Source organism: Leguminivora glycinivorella, chromosome 7, assembly GCF_023078275.1.
Source record: "Leguminivora glycinivorella isolate SPB_JAAS2020 chromosome 7, LegGlyc_1.1, whole genome shotgun sequence".
Taxonomy (NCBI): domain Eukaryota; kingdom Metazoa; phylum Arthropoda; class Insecta; order Lepidoptera; family Tortricidae; genus Leguminivora; species Leguminivora glycinivorella.
The window spans coordinates 22,515,754-22,527,905 of NC_062977.1; the positions used below are offsets into that span (position 1 = coordinate 22,515,754).

General features: G+C 34.5%; 1 protein-coding gene and 1 long non-coding RNA gene across 2 annotated transcripts in view; both read left to right on the forward strand.

Annotated features, from left to right (window-relative positions):
• The window catches only part of LOC125227885 (protein outspread), a 489,387-nt gene that overhangs the window by 399,137 nt on the left and 78,098 nt on the right, over positions 1-12,152 (forward strand).
• LOC125227889 lies at positions 6,245-8,384 on the forward strand. The gene is made up of 4 exons (XR_007177235.1): positions 6,245-6,560; positions 6,749-6,869; positions 7,419-7,561; positions 8,291-8,384. It is a non-coding gene; the product is annotated as an uncharacterized LOC125227889 (long non-coding RNA).

The window sequence follows — 12,152 nt, forward strand, 5'->3', positions numbered from 1 at the left end:
ACAATGTACATATCGCATCGCTAGAGGTTGTTTACCTTTTTCAATATTTAGGGTTGTTAATACTGGCCGGTTACTTGGGCAACCATTCTTTCCAGCTACGAGCTTGATGTTGTTTGTCATTTTAATTTCAATGTTTATCATAAGTCACTACAAACTAAACTCGCATCTAATCACAACCTTTGTCACTCTTAATATTGGCTCAAACCCGCCTACTACAATTGCGAAATCCACCGTGACAAAACCTCAAAGTGCCTCACAATGATATCTTAGCTGTCTATTGGTAATCCCCATGTCGCCCCAGTAACGCACATAAATAAATAGTTTTATAGTTTATGATGGTAATTAGCAATTATTTTACTAAGTGTAGTGTGAGGTTTTGAGTATTAGCAGATACACGTTGTATAAGGTGTTTTGTTGAACAAGCGCCATCTAGCGGAGTTGTTTTACAATCGCTCGCCCGTTCAATAACTTCGTTAACTATTCGCCACCCATGTACGTCTCTCAGTAGTTCTTAATGTTTAGTATTTGCTGAAAGATGGCGCTAATTTCAATAGACGATAACACGCTGATTATTTTTGTGTAATTATTTAATTCATTCGAATTCTGACATACTTTTATATGAATAAATAGATACAAAGTTACATTTAATCCTCAATTTAAACCATTTGTTACTTGTAATGTTTCCTATTTATAGCTAGATGAAGTTGTTCAGTTACAGTTTCACCCCCGATTCAGTTAATTTAATGGATCACAAACGTCATCCATGAAATAAACTTAATCTATTCTATAAATCAGCTTCTAGTACTCAAAGAACCAATACCATGAATGTAAATAAAAAGAAAAATATATACCTATCTCTAGTTTGGTCGAAAATGTCCCTCCCTTTCTAAACATGTAGTGTGTTTTCCAATACTACGCGACTGCCAATGACTCGGTTTTAAAATCAGTCTATCAGAATCTCGACAATGAACCCTGAGAACCATGATCCCAGCCACTTCTCTCTGCCAGAGATAACAGGTTGTGAATCTGTTAGGTCCTATTAACCCGTTTTTGCTAGCTCATCCCCTGGTCGCGGCGAATTTTCCTTCCATCCACACTGTTGGACCAGAATTATTACCCTCCTGCTAGTAATTTCAATGAGAATCACAAAAACTTCCCATGCAGATACGAAGAAACCTTTTGATCCTTCCTTGTAAGACCAAAGCCTTCAATTTCCATTGTCGAAACTCAAACCAACTTCTCTACTTAACCACTCCCAGTCACATGTCTTGGCGCATGTCTCATACTTGAATAAGATAAATCGACTTAAGGCTTGTTCGAGTGTATTTTTTTTTTATATATAAACAAACCTTAAATGACAAGCACGTACCTCAATATGGTACAATATCACTTTTGCCGATGCTATAAAATTATTGGAACAAATGACAAAATTATTTGATGATACTAAACTTCACATCTCTGAACTCATAACAGATAAACAATTAGTAATAAGAGCCTCGTTCTCACCAGACGATTATGGCTCTTATATATGTCAGATGTCAAATGCATCCCATTCAAGATGAGGTGTGTGGATTTCGTTCGAGTTGTCATACCTTGTGAAGTATTAACCACAAAATACTACCCTTTGAAATGGGTCGAATCCATTGGATTTTAACCTAACCAATAAGAATTTTATGGCTAATGTGTTCCCAGAATTCCCCCCGTTGTTTCTTCCCCTGCAAGTTCCGACCAACCTAGTTTTGACCACTTTCCAGCCCTGTCTGTCTCTATCAATCCACTCATACCATAAAAATAAATTGAAGACATCCTTCTTATCTAACATCCATCAAATCCAGCCATTCACAAACACTCATACACCTGTAAGCATTCATCATCTCTAACTTGTACACATACACACAATCAATCCTCCTCATTCACGCTTTCACACGACTTCTAAAGACAGCCAGAACCTTTTAAAAGTAATCAAAATAAATAATAAGATGGAAATAAATTACTACATAATATTTTTAAAAGTTTACCTATCCCATCCTACCCCATTCTACCCTGTCATAAAATAAGAAGAATGTAACCTTATGCGGTCTTCTATTCATTTTTTTTTTTAAATTACTAAACGCAAATTATCCAATTACAAATTTCGAATACCCCGCTGCTGATATTTCATTAAAACGTTAAAGTACTTTGTGTAATGTGGGACGAAAATCAAATATCGCCAACTGATTTAAGTCAAATCGCAACGTTCCACCAGAGTAACTAAAACACTCCAGCCCGCAACACTCTCACGACCAGAGCTACACACATATACAGACACATAAACATATAAAAATAAATGTAAAAATTAGAAGTAAAATATGTCACCAAAAACTCTGTTAATCTCCAGGCAGGACGATTCCTCCACATCTTCCCCTATGCCCGTGCGCAACTGTACCTACATGTACTGTGGAAATATGATAAAAACTACATAGTTAATTTAATATGCAGGAAAGGTAATGAAAAAAAGCTATGAAAATGTGATCATTCTCTTGCCAAGGTGAAAGTATAGTCCCAAAAGAAAATGTATGAAATATATGAAGGTCCAATTTGGTTAACTACAAAAACACTAATTATAAAAATATCAAATGAATATAGGTATTCCAATACACAAAGAGAATAACATAGTTCCCTACCTACTAATATCTAGACTGTTGTCTCTATTTTCCCCTTTTTTTTTTAAGGCATACAAATGAATATCTAAACAATAATTTAATTTAATTAAGTTGATGTTTAATATCATCATCATTATGATCTTGATTTTACGTGTTTAACATATTGCCAAAGATAAGCAATAGCAATATGCCTAACTAAATTGTCTCTTATTCGTCAACAAATATCACAAGTCAATACTCGGTCAAATAATATTTAATACACCAAAAGACTGAATTAACATGCATACATACTTAATTATATTTTTTTTTTTCCAATAATGTGGAAAAGATTCTAAATACAACATGAAACTATAAACATGACATGAAACTTTAAGTAAAGATAAGCGGTATGATTCGAAATTTAAGATACGTGAAATATTTGCTATAAATATATTGTGAAGAGGATAAATTTGGGTCAACATACATACATGCAATCACACCCGCACGTCACAAAAAGGAGTAGGCTGAGCACACGAAACCACCCCAGTCCCAGCATCACTCCCACCAAACAATGGACCGATGACCGAATGAAAAAGAAACCGTAAAAAATGGCAGAGATAGGTTTTAAAAAACAACAGGTTAATTATATATATATTTATATCACGTTGGTGGCAAATAGGCAAACGGTCCGCCCGAGGTCGTATGCGCATTGCCCACCCGTTAGGAACAATATTATTCTATTATTTATTAACATAGGAAAACAATACTACTACCTAACATAAGTACATAAGTACCTACTTATAAATTTCTTCAGATGATATCCATAGCCCAAGAAATTGTGTAATCCTTTCCGAAGGTACGCTGTAGATTTTAATGTTACAATAGTAAATCCAGTCATTTATCTTGAATAGGTACAGCTAGCAGCTAGAAGACCAGCCAAATTATTTTCTTCCCTATTTTTTTCTTCTTACTTGGCAAGTCCTTATTGTTCAATGATGAATTCTTGAGTAGATAGTTATGATGATGATGATTAGATCCTGTTAGTCCTCATTAGAGGCATAAGGCTCTTAGAAACAATTTCCAGTGCTCCTGGTTCCAGATAAGTAGGTATTTCAACTTTTTCCTATCTATTCTCTTCTCAGTCGGTGTCATAACTCAGGAAAACATGAAGTCTCTTCTCGAAGACATGCTGCAGGCTTGACCACAATTAAGATAACCGCATAAGATCCAGTCATTTATTCTTGAACACAGCAAGCAACTTCAAACCAATCAATATTTTCTTCATCTCCAAAGTTGACTAGTCCTTATTTATCCAATCAATGGCAAGTTTTTGAGCAATACCTACTTCCAGTTTTCCGAAAATATCTCTCACTTGAATTGTAACTAATGAAATACCACATTAGTAACATTAACTACTCCCTAAAACTTGTTGTGAAAACCACCTTCCTTCAGTTTTTTAACATAATTTACAAAAAAAAAATCACTATCTATTTTTTTTTTCCAAAACAATAAACAAATCAAAGTCGTAACTATAAAAACAAAATATTATAGAATAGGATTTCAAAATAAAAATTACAAAAAGTGAAGCAAAAGTAAGATTCGAACACCCACCCTTGCATGTACAGTCCCATACATTAGTCCGCCCCTATACTACCTGAGCTACGAACGAGTTATGAAAAGGGTCGAATTTAGCAATCAAATAGAACTAACGGACGAAAGTATTAAACTCCCAATTATTATTTTTACGTTACTAATGTTTACTCAAAACATTTTGTTTTACTTAATTCACGAACATGAAATAATATGTAATGAATACTCATATCACGATTTAAACTTTTCTAAGATACACAATACATTCGAAACCTAAAATAATCAATATTGTTGAAATTTGAAGTGATTTCAGCGCACTATTTCCATAAAATTGTATGTAATAAGAAGGAATAATATGTAATAAAATGTCATATACAATCAGTTTCTAAAAACCATACCAAATCAATCACTGTTTCGACTAAATACTAGGTAATATTTGTTTGTATTTGTACTCACTTGCTTTGTTCACTTTTCTTGCAGAATTTCAGACACTGAACAGCACTATTCACCATTGCACTTCACCGATGCTAAATAATAATTATTTTAAAGACTTCCTTCCCACAAATATCTGCATTTTTCTTTTGAACAATCATAAACACAATTTTTGATTTTAAACAATACGTCGTCACTCACTTTTGTCCCTCGCGACGGTGAAATAACGCTACCAACCATTTGTACAGATAAAATAAACACATATTCACTGAATTTGAACTAAATTACATTACTTTCTTTCACAAAACCGTAATTTATCCAAACTAACCTCAAATTAGCCGGCTTTTGATTGTTTTGAAAACGTCAAACTACACAAACTTATCGACATTTTTAGGGTTCCGTAGCCAAAATGGCAAAAACGGAACCCTTATAGTTTCGTCATGTCCGTCTGTCCGTCTGTCCGTCTGTCCGTCTGTCCGTCTGTCACAGCCGATTTACTCGGAAACTATAAGTACTACAGTGATGAAATTTGATGGGAATATGTGTTGTATGAACCGCTACAAAATTATGACACTAAATAGTAAAAAAAAGAATTGGGGGTGGGGCCCCCCATACATGTAACTGAGGGATGAAAATTTTTTTTTCGATGTACATACCCGTGTGGGGTATCAATGGAAAGGTCTTTTAAAATGATATAAAGTTTTCTAAAAAACATTTTTCTTAAAGTGAACGGTTTTTGAGATATCAGCTCTCAAAGTCGTAAAAAGTATGTCCCCCCCCCTCTATTTTTATAACTACGGGGTATAAAATTCTAAAAAAAATAGAGGTGATGCATGCTAATTAACTCTTTCAACGATTTTTGGTTTGATCAAAGTATCTCTTATAGTTTTTGAGATAGGTTGATTTAACTGTAATTTTGGCAGGTGTATAAATTGACATAATAAGTTTATTATATTTGCTGCTACGGAACCCTTTGTGCGCGAGCCCGACTCGCACTTGGCCGGTTTTCGTGAATACTAACGACATCAATATTTTACGATCAAAAAAGTCGAAGTAAAGAATCGTTGTTGCACGCCATCTATGTCAGAAACTCGTAGTTAAAAGGTAGTTTCGATTGCGGAAGTTAAAGATTTCAATCGAAAAAGGTAAAATAAGCAAATACTTCTCGAAATTAGGTACTTCTTGTTATGATATGTCGACTTTAATGTGATTATGACAAAATATGATTTCTAATTTCTACAATGAAGAAATATTTCATTTTACACCCGATTAATGGGACATAATTTGACTTCTGGCAATATCAGATCAGTACTAACTTCCTTTGACTTCAATGTGTCTTAATATTATTTTCTTGGAACGACAATGCTTTTGTTTTTCTTTAAACTAGCCATTAATCGCGTGATCTTCAATTAGAATTACTTAAATAACCGCGTCATTTTTTTAATCGGCTTAAACAAATGACAAATCAAAACAGCGCCGACGCCAATCATCCGCCATTCATACAGCGTATACGCCATTTTGTAATTTTTGCAAGAAAATGCAAGAGTAGACGAAATAAGAAAATGTAAAGAAATCACAAACACACGCGTTGCTCTCAAATGATGCTGACGACAAAGTGATTCTGTTTTATCAAACTGAAACTATGAACTGTAATGCAAATTGTGAATTTCGAAATTGAGGTTATGAAATTGACATAACTCTATTTATAAACAATATGAACGACCGCGTTGAAGGATATGAATGCATTGGAACCTTGACATGTGTTTTACTGTGTTTCTCATCACGATAATAGAAAATCTAGTGCTCAAATTCATAATCTAATGAACATACAGCCATACAAAAGATGTCTTAAAGAGGTATGCCTCTACTGACAAAGTGAATTAAGTTGCCTACTCGAAAAGCAACTTTGCAAGGAAGGTAAGATCCCAGACCTACTTGGAACTTATAGTAACAGACTATTTTTTGCACTACTTTCCCCTAAGACCGATTATCTATAAAACCTGTTACTTAAACTTACTCTTTATGCTTCTAAAATAATGGATACTAAGTGAACCTACTTTGCTCTGTTTCAATGAATGATATTTACAAGTTTGTTTGTTTTTCAGCAAGTTTGCTACCCGCTGAAATGTTCCCTTGGTACTTGATGGAATTATGTAATGAAACTGTCATCCATTACAATGTGATAAAGATATTCCTGATGGCGATGAGTGATGACTAACTTTCAAAGTAAGTACCTATTTTTATACTACTAAACTTATGCCTAGACCTGACCTTAATATATCACAAATCCTTATTTTAACTGTGTATATTTATATAAGTTTTACTCATGTTTGCCGTTCAAGACAGACGGATTTCTTCCTAAGAGTAATATTTTCAACATTAAATATAGTATTCTAATCCTGTCAGCTAACACTATTCTACTTTAAACTAGTTAAACTAAATCTAGATAACTTATTTATGACCTAATTAAACACCCAGGTATACTTTAGAAGTCAAGGTTACTCAGACAGACTCGGAGAGAAGTTTGGTACATACAGCTTACTTGTACTCCATGAAAACTAATATTTCCTGTGTATATTCCCATAAATGTATAGTTGAAATTGGTGCTAAGATATTCCTTTGAGTAGATACCCAAAACCCATGTCAATATGTCACATTGACTGATCATCAATAGTTCCTCGGAAACTGCATACTAAAAAATTGAAATTCTTAAAAATCTATAACTACCTAGCCTATTCTTTCTATAATCTAATATCCTACTCTGTTTTGCTTTAGGACTACAAGATGAACCCCTTCCACTTCTAGAATGTGAAGAATGCTGCCATATTACTGGCCCATATGATCATCATGACAACTGTCTACCGTTGTCTACCCCGATACAAGGAAAATTACAAATGTGTTGCTAAGCTTAATATTAGGTACCTACATACTTCCTTAGACTAAATCTACTCTTACTTAAGCTCATTCTAGCCGTAGATAAATACATGTATAGCCTACTGTTAGAGAAATGACATAAAAATTGTATGAAAAAGCCCTAAGTCGCAGTATGACTTACTGTACATGTGCGTATGTACACATCCTGTCTTTCTTGCTTTGGGCAAAGGTAGAAATGAAGTATTATTGTGAATACTACTTAATAAATGGAACAGGACAAGTTGAAATTATGGAATATTGTCACTTCCTTATTAAATTTCCAAAATAATCTGTCGAATGATTATGGAGATGTTCACCCCCATTCAATTGTTTCCTAGCTATGATAAATATGACATTAAGTATTTAAATATGAAATATAATGCCCCTAGGACATTACAGCTGTCAATAGGGTAGACTTTCACCCCCATATCTTTAGACCACTAGACATATCTTGCTCACCGCTGATCTACTTGTAACCATTTCCTACTTTGGCAAATTGTACTAATGTTTTGAAATGCCTCTCCCCCTGCTATTTAAAATAAGGAACTCATGTATGTACATGACTGATTTTTAGGTATATGGCATCCTACAGATATTGCTAACCTATAATTGTACTATTGTAAATATTTTGTGCCTATACCTACTTAAATCTATGCCTACTTAGATAAAACCACTTGAATTGAAATGTAAAAGGTTCCTCCAACCAACTAATGCATATTTATCTCTATTTTCAGATGACTAGAAGCAGTTAGAAGAATAAAGAACGGTTCCTGAGTTTTACAATGGCCAACTAACTTTTGATGACTGATGAAGATGACTATGCCAGCAAAGATGGATAACAGATGTACTTCGAATAGCAATATGACTAAAGCACTACCTTACATTATTAAGACTAGAATATTGTCAAATATGTAATTAAAATTTAAGTTATGAAATAATAATGTGGATTTCATATATAAGTTTATTTTTAATTAAAGATATGCAAGTGTTTGTTTTTCAGTTAACCCTCAACTGCATGCATTAGATGATATTTGTCAGAGTTTGCACTTCAAGGCATGTCAATATTTTGTGATTGACTATCTGACAAGTATTTAATAAAGAATTAGAGTCCAATAGTTAAAGTCACTCGCACTCCTCTTCACGAACAACAAAATGTGAGTGTCCTCGGCAAAGCGTCCCACCAAACGACAACGCGAGACGCCCCACCAAACACACTCACAATTATAACTAAAAAAGCTACTGTTTAGTATTGTAATGTATATGAAATATACCTCATGTAATTAAAAGAAAACCCTATGGTAATACCTCACATCCTGGTTATGGCCTATCCAAAATTGTACCGAACTTCCGCACCCACTCACTTATTTACTTACTTACTTGACTAAACATTCTTACAACTATCCACCCTTTAAAAATACCCCGTAGATTTGGCCTTGTGATCGTCTAATGGTAGTAGAAGGACCCCTCGATATGAACCATAGCAACCCAAACTCTTTAATGCGAAGTAGATACGACTATTGGACTCATATGATTAATTATAACTTAACCCACTAATTAAAACTCAGCATAATTTTGTGAAAATTATATTAACTTGGACGAATAGGCAATAGACTGATATTATGTTAACAATAAATAACGCCTGTGAAAAATGTGCGAGCAAAGTAACATACGAACTTGAACAGGAAAAAACCTATAGGCGCCAGACATTTTATTCATAATTTTGGTTTATAAATGGTAAATAATATAAAAAATATTTTAGTAATCATCCACTACGCCCTATTAGTAGTTTCAATTGGGCTCGAAGCTTGCGTTGTGGTTTGAAACTCCTCATCTCAACCAAACTGCTCTGTTGAGAATCCTATGCCAAACCAGAAGGCTATCTATCTATGAACTAACCCCCCTTTTTATTTTGTTTCATTTTCCCTAGCTAACCCCCCTTTTCCCCAATACTGCTAATAGACCATAACTTCTCGACCCTTTCACTGTTTCAACGATACATCGAGTAAGAAGCTTCCAATTGAAAACCCAAGAAAAGTAAGCTTAATCACTCCTCGGAGCTTTCGGCTTTCCATCAGTGGACGGCGCCCGCATGCCACTGGTCCCTAAACAAACCCCAGCTAACACTCAATGATCGCTGTCACATGAAGAATCAGAAATTGCTACCACAATTACAAATTACACTTAGATGAATTAAACAGTAATAACTCAAAGCTTTTTCACACTTTGATAATAAATATGATATTGAAGTTTCATTATACCAAGAATAAACACACGATATTATTTATAAAATACCTTCTAACACCCAGTAATTTTGTTCACAGTAATTTTAGATCTTGAATTTAATTTATTTTTAGTTATTAGATAAGATAGGTTTTTATACAGAACTTTATTTATTTCCCTGCCTATCGATGTGTGTGATTCTACCCTACTAGATAGAAAGTTCCCTACTCTAAAACGATAAAAACTCTGTTCGTACTCACCATGGACCCAGAGTTTTAGGACATACGCGGTGTATACCTAAACTGACTACGCTAGAGTTCAGCAGACTAGACTGAAGAAAGCAAACCCTATAAGTCTGTGTATTTATCCCCCCCCGATGCAGGCGTCCGTGGACAGGGAGGCAATCGGGTAGGATAGTTCCCTATTGTGTATATGATATATACTTATGACAATAAATATACAAGGCTTTCAAATACTGCCGCTTTGAACAAGCATGGATTACTCCAAATGACACATATAATGTCCTTGCTCTCGGCTAACAGCTGGGCATTGAAGAACCAGGGAGGGAGAGATATTTTCATTTTTCTATGTTGGTAAAGAGAAAAATGCCAATTTAACCCTCTGTATTGGTAAAACTACGGACCTCCTTGCATCAATAGTTTAACAGCCGCTAGGTTAATCGATGCAAGGCTAAACAAACTGTCTGTCTGGGCAGCGATCTGGCTTTATAATTAAATATTCTTCACTTAATTTGAACTGATTAGGTATTATTTACTTTAACCATTAAATTTGATTATCACAATAACAATGAAACTTCTGACAAGAAGAACCGAATCGTTAGCGGCTCACTTCACTCACATAAATTCCAACTCAATAGCACAAGACAATAAACCTGCACCACCGAATCGGAATCTACCATCCAAAATCAAGCTCTGAAAAGAACATATGTTCCCCACAAAACCAAACGATAGACGGCATGAATAAAGTAAACACTCACTAACTTTCAATACTTCTAGTAAAACATAACTTAAACTTAGCAGAAATCACTACCCATTAGTACCAGAGCTAAACAACTCTAAGCACTTATCCCAAATGCTGACTTTACGAGAACAAAACATAGATTTTATTCACAATAAAATCAAACACTTAGAAATTTGGGCAGAGGTTTCCCACTATTTAAAACAATTTTTACACTTTAAGCCAGGGTCGACTGTCGGTCCTCGATGCTCGAAAAATAATGAATCAAAACAATGCTCCCGGAGCTATTTATAGGACACGAATCTGGACATTTTTTCTGGACACGCACCTGTGAAATTATTTCTAGACATTTTATCTGGACACGCCGATATCCAAAATAAAAAGATCATAAGTGCTTTGTTTACACCCATACGCTCTACGAATTAAAGTCCACGTTTTCTCAGCAAAAGATGCTTCCTATCACAGGTGTTTCCACACCTGACTTAGAGAGAGACAGATATATCATTGTTTATACCTAATTAAACTACTTATTGCATTGCGCAATAGTTGAAATACTTGAAATACACCGTGTTCCATTTAACACTAAAAATATGAAAACCGCCTATTCAGAATCGAGAGTAGAATCGATTGAGCTATATCTTGATGGGAGTAATATTTCTATTCAAATCAACATGATTAATTATCTTTTTACAAGCCTATTCCACTGTACTTGCAACACAACAATGTACATATCGCATCGCTAGAGGTTGTTTACCTTTTTCAATATTTAGGGTTGTTAATACTGGCCGGTTACTTGGGCAACCATTCTTTCCAGCTACGAGCTTGATGTTGTTTGTCATTTTAATTTCAATGTTTATCATAAGTCACTACAAACTAAACTCGCATCTAATCACAACCTTTGTCACTCTTAATATTGGCTCAAACCCGCCTACTACAATTGCGAAATCCACCGTGACAAAACCTCAAAGTGCCTCACAATGATATCTTAGCTGTCTATTGGTAATCCCCATGTCGCCGCAGTAACGCACATAAATAAATAGTTTTATAGTTTATGATGGTAATTAGCAATTATTTTACTAAGTGTAGTGTGAGGTTTTGAGTATTAGCAGATACACGTTGTATAAGGTGTTTTGTTGAACAAGCGCCATCTAGCGGAGTTGTTTTACAATCGCTCGCCCGTTCAATAACTTCGTTAACTATTCGCCACCCATGTACGTCTCTCAGTAGTTCTTAATGTTTAGTATTTGCTGAAAGATGGCGCTAATTTCAATAGACGATAACACGCTGATTATTTTTGTGTAATTATTTAATTCATTCGAATTCTGACATACTTTTATATGAATAAATAGATACAAAGTTACATTTAATCCTCAATTTAAACCATTTGTTACTTGTAAT